General features: G+C 41.5%; 1 long non-coding RNA gene across 2 annotated transcripts in view; it reads right to left on the reverse strand.

Moving 5' to 3' along the window:
• Positions 1 to 516: 516 nt before the first annotated feature.
• LOC123983089 overlaps positions 517 to 16170 on the reverse strand; it is a 42581-nt gene continuing 26927 nt past the window's right edge. The window contains exon 3 of one of the 2 annotated variants that reach the window (XR_006828119.1): positions 517 to 592. This is a non-coding gene — a long non-coding RNA (uncharacterized LOC123983089). Of the gene's footprint in view, positions 593 to 11221; positions 11681 to 16170 lie in introns of those variants that run through there. The other variant, XR_006828120.1, reaches the window with a different exon arrangement.

Below are 16170 nucleotides of genomic sequence, written 5' to 3' on the forward strand. Positions count from 1 at the left end.
CTTTTTGAGCTTCACAACAAGTGACAGAGTGTAAGTTCGTTCCCTGGTTTAATGGAAATTTTATGACTATTTCGACTGGACCAAAAATGCTGCTCTGTCATGTACTGTATTAGCTTTTTCCTCAAATCTGTCCTTTCTTCACTTCCACTTAAAAGTGTCAGCTAACCTAGCTCACTGCCGACTGTATTATACACAACTGTCAGATTGCCAGGCAAAGTATGCAGTGGTGCACACTCCCAGCTTACATAGCTTCTCTCACACAAATACGGACTATAGGTGACACGCTAACTAAGTGCATTTATCTTTATATTAATTCTATTACATTTCATTTGAAAGAAAAGTTATCTAATTGCACTTTTCATATCAAGCAGGTATAGACCGACCTCTTTGCAATATTATTGTTATGAGCACGTAAACTGGACTCACAAGCATGACAGAGACCGCAAAAATAGTTCACAGAGCAAGGGGACTTTATTGGGAAACATGGCTACAGTTTTCAGAGGGTAAGGGGAATGATCCAGATCCAGACGGGAAAACTGAGCAGGTGGCTTGGCTGGAGTGGTGAGCAGGTGGGCAGGCAGGTCCAGAGAGTCTGAGAGACGGAGGAGAAACACACACTAGGGTTAGGAGATCACGGGAAAAATGAGATGCAGGTGTGTGGAGAACAGGATGCAGGAGCTCAGGGTGGAGAGCCACGCCCACCTGCAACCAAACAAACTCACAGGGAGAGACAGACAGACAGGCACAAAAGGGCAGGGAAAAACCGTAGAGAACAAAAGGTAAACAGAGGAGAGGGACCGCCGGATGTAACAATTATACATTACGTTACAGAACAGTATGTGTCAAAATCTGTCCTAATAATCATCAATGTTCTTGACCTTGGGTATAGTAGTTTGACAAAACATTCCAAACTCTAGGTCCATCTACCAGCATCTAAGACAGTTTTTTTAGCATTGGTGTGTGGAACAGAGCCTTGACCCAACTGCTTGTCCCCTGCCTTGCATGCTTTTAATCAGCTGCTAGTGGACAGGAATTTAGCCTTAAGTACAGTTAAAACCTATGCTGCCGCTATTTCATCCTGTCACCAGGGTTATGACAGATCTATCTTTGGTCACCCTCTGATGAAATGCTTCCTGAGTGGCGTACATAGACACAGGCTGGCGTCAAGCTCTCTGGTTCCTCAGTGGAATTCAGTGCTGGTTTAACGTGTGCTGATCAAAGCCCCCTTTGGTTTAATAAATACCGCCAGGTTCAGGGCCAATCGGAGTCAGTGAAGGGCAGGTCTCTTGGCAGGGAGTCCAGCTGAAACAACGGCGGCAGCAGCTCGAGAAACCCACCGCGTCCCCTGTGAAACGAAAGCGGATGCAGTACCGACGACGACGAGAGTGAGAGAAATCAAATAGCCTACCTGATGAGTATCACGCCAAACTGCACAATTTGTCTGCCAGTGTTCTGTGTGGTGCACGGTGGCCTGTAAGACGTGACAGCATGTCGAGGCAGTGTGATGATTTAATTAAACCGTACTAATTTTCTGATTGATCACGCTGGATTTCATATGCTGCCTATTTGTTAAGAAATATTGTTACAATGTAAATGAATCACATGTCTACATTATGTATGATTTGTTTTTTAAGGTTGAGGATAGACAGTCAGCCACATCAGCATTTATTTAATAAGAGATAAGGGAGATATAAGTAGTACACATTTGATTATTAAAATACATAAATACATTTACTGACCAATCATAAAAATGAAATTTAGAAATATTTGTACATATATTATTCATGTGTGGTTTCATTGTTGGATAGTATTACAGCAAACAATGACAAACATTTTAGCCAAAGTCTCTGTTCACACCACCCTTTACAATTACTCAAGTTCATTAGCATTTTCTCAGCAAGAACAGGTTCTCTGTGGAACTCATTAGAAGAAAGCTTTTTCTGTTCATAGTTTTACTGTATCTGTTTGAAAGAAAAACAGCTACTTAGTGCTGCACGAGTGACTAGAAAACATTTATAAAAGGAAGTAGGCCTAACTTACTTCAATACTGCATACAAGGCCTACTACTTCTGGTCCACTGATGTTCATGATGTTCACTGAAAATCCTTTGCAAAAGTCTTTTCAGTCAAATGGCATCAAAGCATTTGTTTCAGCCTATTTATAGCCAATGTTTATTATTATTATTGTAGCTGTATATTCAGCTATGACAATATGACCACTAGTCTGTAGAGTTGTGATAGAGAGAGATTAACATTGGTTTCAATGTTAATACTTTCCTGAAAACATGTTTTAAGTTGATGATATAGCACCACTGGCACACCAATCGTGCCTGTGTGATAAAGCCATTAGCAATACCCTCAGAGGACTCCGCCTATACTAGAATCTGGAGTTACAGTACATAACTAACATTCTAGATACAAGAACTGCCAGTCAGCCTGAAATAACATTACTGAAAAGATTCTCACACTGAATTAGACTGCATTAGTTTCAGCAAATAAACCAGCAACGGATACATACACACACACACTTGTACACAGTTGTAGGGAGAGTTTGAGTAACTCAAAATATGTTGGTTGACCGTGTCAAATCTGTGAGTCTGCAGGGTTAAAGGTAGCATCCAGCATTCAACCTCCTGAAGGTCCAGACGAGTTCTCTTTATTAGTGTGGATGTTAGAAAGGCCTGATGAGCTGCATAGGAAACAATGGATGTGAAAGAAGCCTGGACAGCAGTAGCATTGCTCCAAGCAGTATGACATAAGATACATACATAGCCATATTACATTATATGTAATATGTACAAATAGATGGCTTACATTGCATTTTCAAATTTGAATGACTTTGAAAATGAAATGTTAAGCAGATTTTCCATTTTCATTTTAATATGGTCATAGAACGCCCACACAATTATGAGAAAATGTAATAATAAGCCATTTTTTACTCAACACATACATATGTGGAAATGATAATGAAGGTTGTATGATCGATTTCAATTAGCTGCGGATACTTTTTTTCTCCCTTGGTAAACAAATTGATTATAAGGACACGTTTGCACATGCTGACAATAAAGCATGTGCTGCAGTGTGTATGCGTTCCAACGTTTGATCCGCATTCATGAATCTATGGACGCTTATTTATATTTCAAAGTCAGTGGAATCCAATCACACATCTACTGACGGCTTTTTCAGAGGTGGGTCAAGCAGGCCAGAGTCTCTTTTGAATGTCCTTCAGAACTCTTCAAAGTAAAAGCTCTCCATAAACTCGACACAAGGCATTGCTGCAAAAAAATTTCTGGCGCTTTTATTTTGGAGGCACAATCACTTAAGCGGAAGTGATTATGTGAGTAAGTGTAGCTGTCATGACTGAGATCTGTTTCAGCACTAGCCAATATCAATTTACTTTTATTTTTATTTTTATGCATTCAAAGCAATCTGGCGGGACAGAAATTATTGCCGACCACTGTAGTAGTCTATTGTACTGATTTTACTGTTGACAGTAAAAAGTTGTTGAAACGTCCAAATTACTGTGGCAACAGTACAGTATATCTGCTGAGGCTGGGCTGTCTCTCTCTGTCCAGCCTCTCTCAATGTCAACCCATGGTTTGCTCGAATATCATCTGATAATTTTGATCCTTGTCTTTTCTGTCCACACCCTCCTCCACCTACCTCTACATCTTCCTCGCTCTATCCCTCTTCCTTGCATTCCATTTTCGTTGAAGATAGGCACAGACCATCAGGGGGATAGTGACAAATATACAGTAGTCTATTATAGTGTTGGCAAATTTATTCTCCTGCATGCTGAGTAATCCCAGTCGGCAGCTCTTCTGGCAGCAGCACTGCATGTCTCCCTGTCCTCTCGCACCATGCGCACACATGCAGGAGTGAAGGGTGAGTTATTATGGTTACAGAGACGCTCTGTGTCTCACAGAAGGAGAAGAGGGTGGTAGACAGCACAGGAGGAGAACAAGGTGGGGTGGCAGACTTAGCAATGAGTGTTTCGTTTGCCACAGAACACTGTGTGGAAGCTTTAAGTCAGAGTTAGAATGAAACGGACTAGAATTAAAAGGCAACAATGTTTTTTCTTTAACCTTAACATTTTGGAGCAAAAAAGCCTAATTTAAGATACCAAAATTAAAATGGCTGTTGCTCGGGAACCACTCTGACAATGTGCATGAATGAGGTCTTGCATTAAAGACAGTGTGAAAGTGTGAAAGTCTTGTGAAAGTGTCAGAAAACCTGGTGATGATACAGAAAGTCTGAGGGGGCTTTCACACCTACCTCGTTTGGTCCGAACCAAAATTGCAAGTGTGAAACCTCCCACGGACCGGACCAAAACGAACTATTTACAGGAAGTTTAGCGGTTGACGTATAAACCGGAAACAAACAAATGCACAGAGAAATGCGTTGAAATAAGGCCAGAATTATAAATCTCCGGTGACAGACTACCACTATAGAAGCACACTGCCACATACATCTTTGATCCCTCCTCAAACGGAGGTGCAGAAGGATCGCTTGCTGTCTTCTCCTCCTTTCCTGTTGGCGACGTTTGCACAACGAGGACGTTCAATTGTGAATTTGAACTAGCTGTCAGTGCTGCAGGTAGTAATGCCATAATAATAATAAAGTGGCAAATATGTTCATTTTCTATTCATTCATTCTTGTCAAACATACCCGCTCAACTTTTTAATAAACCAATCAATGTCAAGTACAGGGAGACGCAGCCCACATAGATGATGACGGCAGGACGCAGGTCTGTTATGTAAAGTCCTTTAGTGCGGTTGAAGAATTATAGTGTGAAACCAAACCAAAACTAACCAAATGTATCAAAACATGTAGTCAAAGATTTTTGTTTACCTAAAATAAAAATGTTTTCAGTATAAATTTAGAGAGACTCCAAATTATGCATAGCAATGAAAGTATACTGTGAAAATGAGAGAAGTTGTAAGGGGTGTGCATAAATGTGGGTCCGTTTGTGTGTTTTTCTTATCAGAAAAAGGTCATTCGTTTTCTTTGTCTGCCCTCAACTTTCCAATTGCTGGTGTTCTATAGCTATTATTATTCAGCTTCCTCTTTAAATATTCAATTATCATTAGCCTCCATTTTCTATGAACCAACAAAGGAGGTCAACTCTACTCTCAGAGGTCTCAGAGGTCTCTCAGTTGTTGAATAACAATGAAAACACCTCAATTGGTTGCTGTTGTATAATAATAGCTTATTTGCCGGTGTTGTATGTGTCACACTGGGTTAAAACAGTTCATTCAGTTGGAGTCAAGTATTTAAATGTTCACGAGGAGAAACAAACTTCTGCCTAATAAGCACCTTGTGGCAAACGTGATTTGCAACGTTATTTAACAGTAGTTAAACATTTAATTAAGTCCAGAGCTCAAATTGACAAGACATGCACAGCTGCGGTATCATGGCTAATTTTATAATATGCAAGAACCAGATGAAAGTTAGCTAACAAGCTAACTTGAGAACCAAATGAAATAAAAGCAGGGTTTTAATTGGCAATGAGTCATGTTTCACTCCAAGGTGGTCGTTTATAATCAATGAGGCAAGTGGGAAAGCGCTGCCATTCTGTGCACTACAGCCAGCTGACCTTAGAATTTAGTATCGACAGACTGTAAGTGAATGTGAAAGTGATACAGGAAAAAAGGAGTGGATGCAAAAACTAAAAGGAGCGTCCTCAAATGGCTGTGACTTATCTGACAAACCTGATTGACCAACAAAACTCTCCAAAAGGTTCAATTGTGGTTCATGGGTTTCTTGCATGTGTCAACTACAGTGTGGTTTGTGTTAAGAAAGATCATAATTATGGTTTTGCTGTCAGTCATGCTTCTGTTTGCTCTGTTGTTTGTTTGTTTGTTTTGGCCACTTTGGGAGCAGCACAACAAGCTGTAAACACAACAATAAAATCATATCACCTTTGGAGTTGATATGGTGATTGGAGTCGTGTTACATAATAAATGTAAGTCCATTATTCACTTCTAGCTCTGTGGGTTTTATTTTATTTATTTTTTTGGGAATTTTCTTGTTACGTGAGCACATTGTGAGCAGTCCTGCTGTCAAAATCTTATCTTGAGAGGCTTCAGTTAGATTCAGGACATCACAAGATCATGTAAGAATCAAACACTGGCTTGCTTCCGCAGCAGACACGTTATTGACAAATCTCTACCCTTAGAAACATTTGTACCATGGCACAGTAGATATCATCATATCACCCAGTTTGTTATGCACCCAGACTGTAACAACTAATGCACACCTACAGTTTCTTTTAGACAGGTGCGTAGGAGGTGATATCCATAGGCAAGAGAGAGATCTTGCACACCATCCTTGCAATAAACTTTATTTAGATACAATACAGTGCAATCAGCTGATGGATTCAATAGTAGTTTAGCCTTTGAAATCATGCTACTATCATATATACTATAAAGAAATGTGTATGTGTGTAGGCCTTTACACCACAATCAAATCTCCCGCGAGTAGCCTAGGAAGCAGACTGACACCCTTCTGACACCCAGTTGTTGAGGCCACAACACAGTTTAGAGATTTACAGCTTTTACACCAGCCCAAACAAACTGGGCAAAAGCACCAGGGTTTGTTTTAAGCTCCCTAAATGCATTGTTTAATTACTAACTTTAAACGTCTGCTGTGGGTTTATCAGCTTTTCAATAAAAGATTCCCCCAGCGGTATCTAGCCATGCAACTACAAATGATGGTAGATGATTTCGGTTTACTATACTCAGGTTTTGAGATCTACAAACAGAAAACATGGCATACAGGAAGCAGTGCCCCCTTTATCCCGGATAACCCACAGACCTCCCTATGAATAAGTTTTAATTTTCTACTTTGATGATCTAATCTCTTCTGGTGTGTGCCTCAAGATAGAGTCTACATTGATCTTTTTTAATAAACACACAAAGCAATTAGTACAAAGAAGGTCAGTTTAAATTTGATCAGAGTGCCCTTTTATTTCTGACTTGGCTTCATCATTCAGTCTGAAAACTGCCAAACTGGAGTAAACATTGTTCTTAATGATGCTGACACATAGACACTATGGATCAAGATGGATCAAGCTGAATCCAGCGGTGACTGAGTCTTGGCTGTTGAACAATAAGAGGTCATGTATTCTCCTGTCGACCACAGGGTGTCTCATGCAGGCCAAAAGCCAGCATAACACTCCCAATAATTGAAAGCTGTTCCTATCCAAGCTAAGTCAACCAAAGCCTTCTTTGGGTCTCATCAGTCAGATTGTGGGTGTTTTTGATGCTTTACAGCAGGCCACCTCTGGTTCTCCCATATAGGGACTTCCCACTGAATCTCTGTAAGCTCCATTTCACTCTGACACATAACCAGCTTGTTCTCTGTTGGACAGTGAGTTCAGTGAGTTTAATCTTTTAGTCTAGCCTCTTGTTGCTCTTTCATGTATCCCCCCACCTGACAGCTGTAGGTTTTTTTTTCATTATCAGAATGGCAATTAGGTCTATTTAAGTTCATAAAGATGTTTTTTGGACTTTGAACCCAGGCTGCTGCGCTGAGAATTTTCACATGGAGTGTGAACTCTCCCCAGCTGAGCTAACCACTACCCCAGGATAGCAACTAGGTTTAAACAGCTCCCTAACATTTTGTCTGCTTTTACTTGGAGCAAATACCTTCAACAAACAAACAATATATATTTCCTTAAACTTAAATTGTGTGTGAACAATTTTTTTAACCAAGGTCCACCTGTACAACTTGCTGCCGTGCCGCCCGAAGACTAGACAGTTTGCTAAAATCTGTCCTCCCTTGTTACTTCTCGCACCTGTCAATTTTTCTATTCTCACATGGAACATACAGTGATAAAGGTGGAACATTTAAAGGTAGACAAAAGCAAGCTTCTCATTCCAAAGCTGTCAACCGTGGATTTTGCCTGCTGAAATGACATCTGCTGCTGACCCCATTACGTCAGCTGCAGCAGGATAGAGACCCAGACTGGGGAAATACTACACAGTGGATGTGCTAGTCATGAACAGGGCTTTTCCTCCCCAGCATAACCTGTAACAAACTCCTTGCCTGATGTTACCCACTCATGTTGCCTTCCGGTGATACTGCTAGTAACCCCGGGAGATGTAAGGATGCGCATCCTTACTGGGAGATTAATCTAGATAGATGTGCAAATTACAGTTCTTCAGTTGATTCACTCACTTTCAATGATTGCTCAATTACTACTATCAAAGACTTGCTACCCACATGGTAAATTCATATTTGTGTAGGTGCGCATTTTAAGGCATTAATGTGTTCAACTTATGTCGACAGAGATAAATGCATTTGCTAGCATTAATGTGTCTATTTTTAATAATACATGTGTGTGTTCCTGCAGGTGAAACTGTACAGACATGCAAACATGAAAATCTGTGCTTCTCCACAGGTAGCGTATGTGCACTTGGACACATTCTGTGTGTTCTTGCCTGTTGAAGTGTGTATGCAGTGTCTGTGTGTGTCGCTCCTAATTAGAGTCTCCAGGTTAGGAAATATCTGAGATTTCTTTTGGAGGCTTTGGAGATCACACAGAATAGAAATATGAAAATGTCACACTGTGTGACACTGTTCTGTGCGTACGCCTACTCACAGGTAGCAAATCAGCGTGCAGCCTTTGAAAATGACATGAGTTACAGGACATAGCTGGCAAGCAGACACAAGCCATCATTGCTATGTTACCATACAACAAGCGTGATCATCTTGAGCTTCCAATGTCCCAGGCTGCAACCTTGCTTGGTGTTTCTTACACACTGAGAAATTGGAAAACAGTGAAATTGTTGCACTTTAGCTTGTCAGTCAAACTAGCAGCAGAGTATTTTGGAACACAAAACTGCAGGTGGACGACAGAATGTGAGCATGTCGCAGAAATGTCAGGGCAATGGCTGGAATAGCGTTTTTTGGTCATCATTGTAGACTTGGTTTTTCTCACTTTACCCACCTGGACAAACAAATCTTGAGTGAAACATGAACATGACAGTGAACATGAGTGAAATAGAACAAGGTTTTATAAAGGTTTCAAGTCACAAGTAAAAAAGTAGAAACATACGTTCATGGGTAATACAAAGGAAAATATGCTTATGTCATATGGAAAATAAGTGGGTGGAGTAGGCGTGTTGTCTGCCATGGAAATCAAAAGTGTTCTTAGTTGTTCTTAATGGCCACACTGGGAGTCAGGGTGAAAAGCTGGCCATCAGTGAAAGATGGGATACATGATATAATTTAAATGTAGGGACAACCGCGCACATTTTCCTAGCCTGTCCTGAAATTGTTGCAATCCATTGTAAACGGATAGCTGTGGAGAGCTTAAGCGCCCGTGTCCACCATAGCGCTTTTTGCCAGCTGAAAACGCCAGCTGCTCTTCTGAAAGCGCTAGCGGGTGTTTTTGAGGCGCAGCGTTTTTTCCTCCTGCTTTGGTTGCTATGATACATAAAATGCGTGGTTGCAAGTAGTCCTACCTAACGTTACTGGATGTAAAAATGTCAACACAGAGTAGAGTACTTGCTCTGGCTCTTGTGAAGAGAAGGCTGAAGCAGGTAGAGAGAGAGGACGGACTCGCTGTACGCGGGTTTATGATTTTGTGGGCGAGGAAACATCTCGGCGAGTACCTCCGTTTGGTCCAAGAGGACGACGTCCGGTTCCAGGATAGTAACCGTTGCACTGTGATTGGACAGCTGGGTAAAAAGTGACAGTGACGAGCGCAGCGCTTTTCCCAAAGTTGAACATTTTTCAACTCTCGCCGACTGGAAAAAATGCTCAGCACCTCATCACGCTGCTGCCGTTTTTAACCAGCTTGTAAAAATGCAGCGCTCCCATTGGAATGATTTGAAAAAAGACTCTGGCATCATAATAAAATGCTTTGGAGGACAAGGGCCCTAAGGGAGTTTTAACCCTAGCTACTTTGTCACTTCTGTACAGCTGACCTATCCCAGAGTTAACAGCGTGTGAATGCTGGATCGTCACTTTCAGAAAGTTAGGGAAATTGTTGGGTGCCAACTGCCCAATTCCAACCTCATAAAGGTGTAGGAGAATGGCTTCTTAAGTTATGTGACCATTCAATAAGCCATTTTGATTAAACCTAAATCTAAAAACTATAAACTGTACTTGTCCTGCATTGGTGTCTGCATTCTGGGTCTGATTCCGTTTTCCTGTGTGGATGCTTGGTTTAACGCAGCACTCGGGAGTTGGTGGAGACCAAAACTAATTAAAAGAATGAATACTGGACTTCCATTCATCAAATGACAAATTGCAGATAAATGCTACTGTTACACCATGTCTGCTGGATGTGTAAACAGGCAGCTGTTAGACCATAACAGCCTTGTGATATGTCAGTACTGTGTTTACCCCTCTCTCCCTCTCACTGACTAAACAAAGAAAAGTAGCATCTTACTTTTCCCTCCCAGCTCCCTCAGAATCAAAAATGGCGGTGAAAATAACAAAAACTTGGAATTATTCATCTTGTATCGTGCCTTACTTTAATGGATCAAAATATATTGGTTATGGAATTAATCTGCAGATGCTCCGGTTCAAGATGAGACCAAACTTTTTTATGGATGTCAGTTTTTGAGCCACGGCAAAGATGTAGGTAAGCCTTGTTTTTAACCTTCTTTTGTCCTGATGCATATTGTGAAATGGCAATTACTGCTGAAAAGACAAAAGTTTGTATGAACGGCTTTTCAAAAGAATTGAGAATAATCGCAACCACAGGAAGTCCTTGAGCATACGGTCAAAAGTGCACATAAACTCTCCAGCTGGTCGAGTAGTGCGCAAGATTAGCTGTAAACAGATACACACATGTTAACATGCACACAGGACCAAACGCATGATCCCATCCAGGCTTACACCTGACGGAGATAAAGATGGTTTAAGCTCAAGTGTAAACATTTCAACTACAACTTGTGGCAGTAACTATAGCTGCAGTAAAGAGCTGCATCTTACAATTAATTTCTTCATGAAAAATCAGCAGGAGAAACAGGAGAGAAAATATACTGTTTATTCAACTTCAGCAAAATATTTATTACAGATGCAATGACCACCTTTTTCATCCTCTCGTTTTCTGACCCTGCTCTTCTCTGGAATCAACTCCCGCTGGTGATTAGGGAGGGAGATTCTGTAGAAACCCTCATATCCAAAATCAAAACCTATTTATTCTTATTGCCACGTTGCTGACACCAGCACTGTCTGGCCCGACAGCAGTACAGTGTCTTCTGCTCTCTGAGCTGAGACAGCAGAAACCTGCTGCTGGCAACCCAGTCAGTGCTGCCACACAGTGTGTCCACACTCTCTGTCTGCTGTCTGTAGAAGTGTAAACGAGGCTCAGTGTGTCTGCTCGGAGTCGTGAGTAGTGTTAAGCACAGCTGTGTGTGTACTTCTGTCTGCTCCGTGACACGCTCTCTCTCAGACACCACGCTACACTATTGTCTCTACCTGCTAGTTGCAAATTCTGGTAATCCCTAGGGATTTTTATTAAATGTGTGCCCTGGTTTTGGTGTTGCAGGGTAACATACATTCAGTGACCAACATGTTGTGTGCTATTGATTTATATTTGACTAGTTTGCTTTCAATGTATAAAGTCTGTTTGCAGGTGTTGGAGCACTACTACGCATGTCAGCGTTGGTTGGGGCTGAAGTTAGCCACTGCTAGCATGACACACCTGGATCTCTGACAATCTGTGGAGGAAGAAGAAAGCATGCAATAAAATTGATTTTAATATATTGTGAGTCTGACAATGTTATAGAAGTGCAATTCTAAATTGGTGGAGTATTCTGGACAGGCATATTAGGCACAGCTTCCTTTATGAAAACAATCAAACACAGGCTGGTATAGCTCACAGTGCATCATGTTTCAACATGCAGCCTCTTAACTAGGCCAATGCTTAGTTATTTACTTCCAAGACGTAAAGGTTGTCCTCTCTGCTGTCTCGCTTGCTGAGCCACACATGAGCACTGACTCAACCGTAGGATTGGAGACCTTCCACTATAAACAGCTACTCTCCAAAAATTAGGGGGAAAAAACCCAGTGCAAACCCATCTGGAATTTTCTTTTTCTGTGGCAAAAACAGGAAGAGGGAAATACAGTAAACCTTTAACATTAACGGATTGCTTATTTGAAAACATAACTAAATAAATGACAAGTGGATTTGCAAATCCAACGTGTAACGAAAGGTAATCTGAATATTGTATCGTGTTACTTTGTCTAACACTGGCATGAGCAGGAAGTCAGCTACCTCGCCCAAAATGCACATGCTCCAGGCAGGGAAGGTTTAGAAATGTATGGTCCCACTGAAGCTTTCTTTGGAATGAAAGGGGCTCCATCTTGGAACACAGTATCCATTTGTCTTAATACATGTCATTACCACAATGGCATGAAACCGTTAGCAGGGAAATGTATTGCCTCCTAATGTATGATACTATGAAACACGTACAGTACACCTCTAGGTTTAATTGGAAACCATAGCTTTGTTTCAGCCGCACGTTTGAGCCCGAGTTTGATTCCGAAACACAGGCAGAACGCAACCAAGACTGGAGCAAGACATTTAATAATATTACATTTTATTTTTAAGGAACTTTTCAGGACACTTAAGACACTTTGCAATAAAACCAGTACATGTAGCACATTAACAATAAATACATAAAATAGGAGTTTATGGATGATCTAAAGAGGTGAGTTTTAATAAGTGATCTGAAAGTGTCCTAGTCAGTGTATCCACGGTTGTGAATGGAGTTCCAGAGGGAAGGGGCTGCTCTGTCACCCCAGGCACGCCACTTGCGCCGGAGTGGTGGGTTAGAGTTTCAGAGTTGTAAGTTATTAATTTGTCTAACTAGCTTTCACGCTAGGTTCTACATTACAGCTTTAGCTGGATTAGCTACAACCTACAACTCCGCACTTGAACACTCATTGAAGTTACATTGCCTTGTTTTATAAATATGATCCACAACTAATAAAGCCTACTTACAGGTTGTGATTCTGAATCTCCTGGTTGGCCAAACACAGTTGAAACCGCACTGCAGGAGTAAGCGTTTAAAAAATCCTTAATTGCACTGTGGCTGGTTCAGGGAGCAGTCCTCCGTATAAACGAACACAACTTACGGTTGGGGGTTGCAGTCCTGAGGAATATTGTTAAAAACACATTTTAGCCTCTGACTCTCTCCTAAGGGAGATGATACAGAGGAAATGTCCCCTTGCACTGAGGGATACAGTATCTAGACACTACATTTATATTGACGCTTTTATCCAAAGCAACTTACAGTTGCTATATATATATATCAGATGTTGCACAACTCTGGAGCCACACATTGGTGGATGTGTGACAGTGGGGTATTGAACCCCACTACTACTAACTGATCTCCTTGGGCCTCCGCTCTAACTAGCTTGGTTTGAGGGCGTGCCTGACTAGCCGCTAGTTGAGAATTATGATGCATGTTACAAAGTGGCGCAGATAGTTTACGGAAGTAAAGGCTGGACTACAATCGAGCAAACAGTTTTTGGGTATGGAAGTTCCAGTTACATCTGACTTGCATCCATTATCTCCATGACAAGTTACCTGGTGCAGCTTTAACGGGTGAGAGGGAGCATTCTCAGTCCAAGCTAACAATCTTAGCCATTTTTGTGGCACTTGTCACTTTTTACACCACCACTGAACTTGTAGAAATAAGCATGAACATAAGCCTCAGTATAATGCATTGGACTCAAACTGATAGACTGCCATGTCAAACTGATCACACTGAGACTTCAGTCAGCTGAACACCCCGCATTTGAGTCACTTTTGGTCTAACAACCAAATCTGGTACATTTTGCCTTTAATCCAGCCCTTGAGACTTGTCTTGCCATATGTCCCTCTACACAGCGCCTAAATAGAAACGAACCAATTACCAAGAGCAGCTTGACATGGGACCATGTCATCCTGTCGGCGAACAACCACCCCCTTCCTCCAAGCAGCAAGACAACTGCTGCAACAGGAGACAAATCAGTGAGTGCAGGTCAATTTCTGCAGGAAAAGTCCTTGTGTGCGACAAGGGTTGTCTAGCAGAGTAGATGAATGGCTGTAGAGAGGCCTGTTGAATTCCTCAATCTCCTAAACTATAATAGAACTTACTGCCTTCTTGCCAAATCCTTCAATGCATTTTTTTTCTTCCTTTTTCACGCCTCTGGCAAGTGCCTTTCTGCAAGCAGGGGTAGAAGTAACAATCATGAGCATTTCTCCCAGAGAGGCGGCATGTGTGAAGGGATTTATAGGTCAGCGAGAGAGACTGAAGGGGTGGGCGGGCCGAGAGAGGAATACAGACAAATATCTAGAGAGTGAATTATTCGTGCACCCTGGGAGGGTGGAGGGAGAGTCAGAGAGGGGGTGAGACAGATGGAGGGCCTGGCAGTGTAATCAGTGGAGTAGCAGTAGTGGTTAACAGTTGATCATTCACCCTGCTGCACTCTCCTCACAGCTGATAGGCCGGGCTATGAATAGCCTAGATTACATACAGACATATTGCAACCGTTTTAAATTCTGCTTGGTATTTATTTTTTTTTTTTTATGACCACTATATACTCATGCTTCTTTATGAAATGAATCACTGCAAAGGAGGAAAGATGGTAAGCGCTATACATCACGCTCGCTACAAACAATTTTTTTCACAGTAATGATACACAATGAATACAGAGGGCCTTTATATAATATTACTTTCCAGGCACACATTGCCCAATCAAACTGGGAAGCTGAAAAAAAAGCTGTTGCTCGCCTCTCCAGGGGTGATGGTGGTGGTAGGTTTATGCAGGGGTGGAGAGAGCTGAATTAAGCAGCTCAACAGGTTATTTTAGAAAATGTATCACAACATAGGTACTGATTCCCAGCATCCACAGATAATTGTTAACGCCTACAGGGAAATCGTAGCTTTTCCATTTCAGGACCATTTCACCGTGCCCAAATCCTCTTGTTTTGGGCACGGTGCCTTAGCACAATGAACTAAACCTGTGTCATTGAACAACTCTGCCGTGGATGCTGGGAAGACAGTCCTCTATCCTTTTAAAAGCTCTTTTGCGTTTTGCAGATGATGGACAACTAGCAAAAGAGAACCGCATGAAGAAACACAACATCTCATCCAAGTTACCTGAACTCACATAACGCTTGTGGTGCACAATCAGAGTCTGACTTTAATGCAATTGATGATGATGATGCACCAAAGTCTAGAGCTACGAGTACTGCGGTGCCAAAAAACAAACCTAAACCTTTGCATTGTCCTAAGTAAGTGCAGCGAGGATGGTCACATTGCTACATCATGCAGTTATGCAGCTAAACCAGATCTAGTGATGGCAAAATGAAAGCGGTTACAATCAAAACAACAGATGCGGGACATCATGAACACTTCATCTAACCCATGGAGCGAAATGCAGTCTTGGAGGAGGGACAGATGTGCTGCAGCAAATCAATGTCCCATACAATGGTGTCAACCACAGTCAACTTCCCATCTGCGCATGTTACCAAAATGACTCATCACACCAAAAGCACAGCACAAGTGAACACAAAAGGAACGCGATTCTGAAATATGATTATCTAACTATCAAACTGACCCTTCCTAAGTCCCGCCCTCCCTCCATTACCTTTGCTAGCTCAAAACAAACTTGACAAAAAGAAACATGGCGATGCCTGTTCCGTTTAGCTGGTACCACAGCAAATGAGACTCATTCTGGTCTCAGTGAAAAAGAGAGATGCCACACAGTCACATGTACAGATGACAAATAAATAACACAAAAAGTTACTTTGGGGTGGCACGTAGCCTTACAGAGATAATATAAACAAAGCAATGTTAGACGTGATTTTTGGGGGGGTAATGATAACTCAAGTCATCAGTAACCAATTTATCTGTCCTTTTCCAAACATAAAAGTCAACATTAGCACAGAAGAAAGGAGAAAACAAACCTTGGCTGATGACGGGACTTAGGACTGGTCAATTGAAATAGACAAAGCAGACAAATCCAAAAAGCGCCTTTGTGTCCCTGGGACTCTGGGAGTTTAATCGCATGCCCAAAGGAGTAACAAATGTACCAAGGACTTTCCATTGTTTCATGGAGAAATGCATGGGAGAAATTAATTTTAAAGTCCTTCTCTTCATAGATGACTTGATTGCTTTTGCACCTACCTTTAGAAAAACCTGAAGCACGGCTAATG

This window comes from Micropterus dolomieu, linkage group LG14 (genome assembly GCF_021292245.1).
Source record: "Micropterus dolomieu isolate WLL.071019.BEF.003 ecotype Adirondacks linkage group LG14, ASM2129224v1, whole genome shotgun sequence".
Lineage (NCBI taxonomy): Eukaryota > Metazoa > Chordata > Actinopteri > Centrarchiformes > Centrarchidae > Micropterus > Micropterus dolomieu.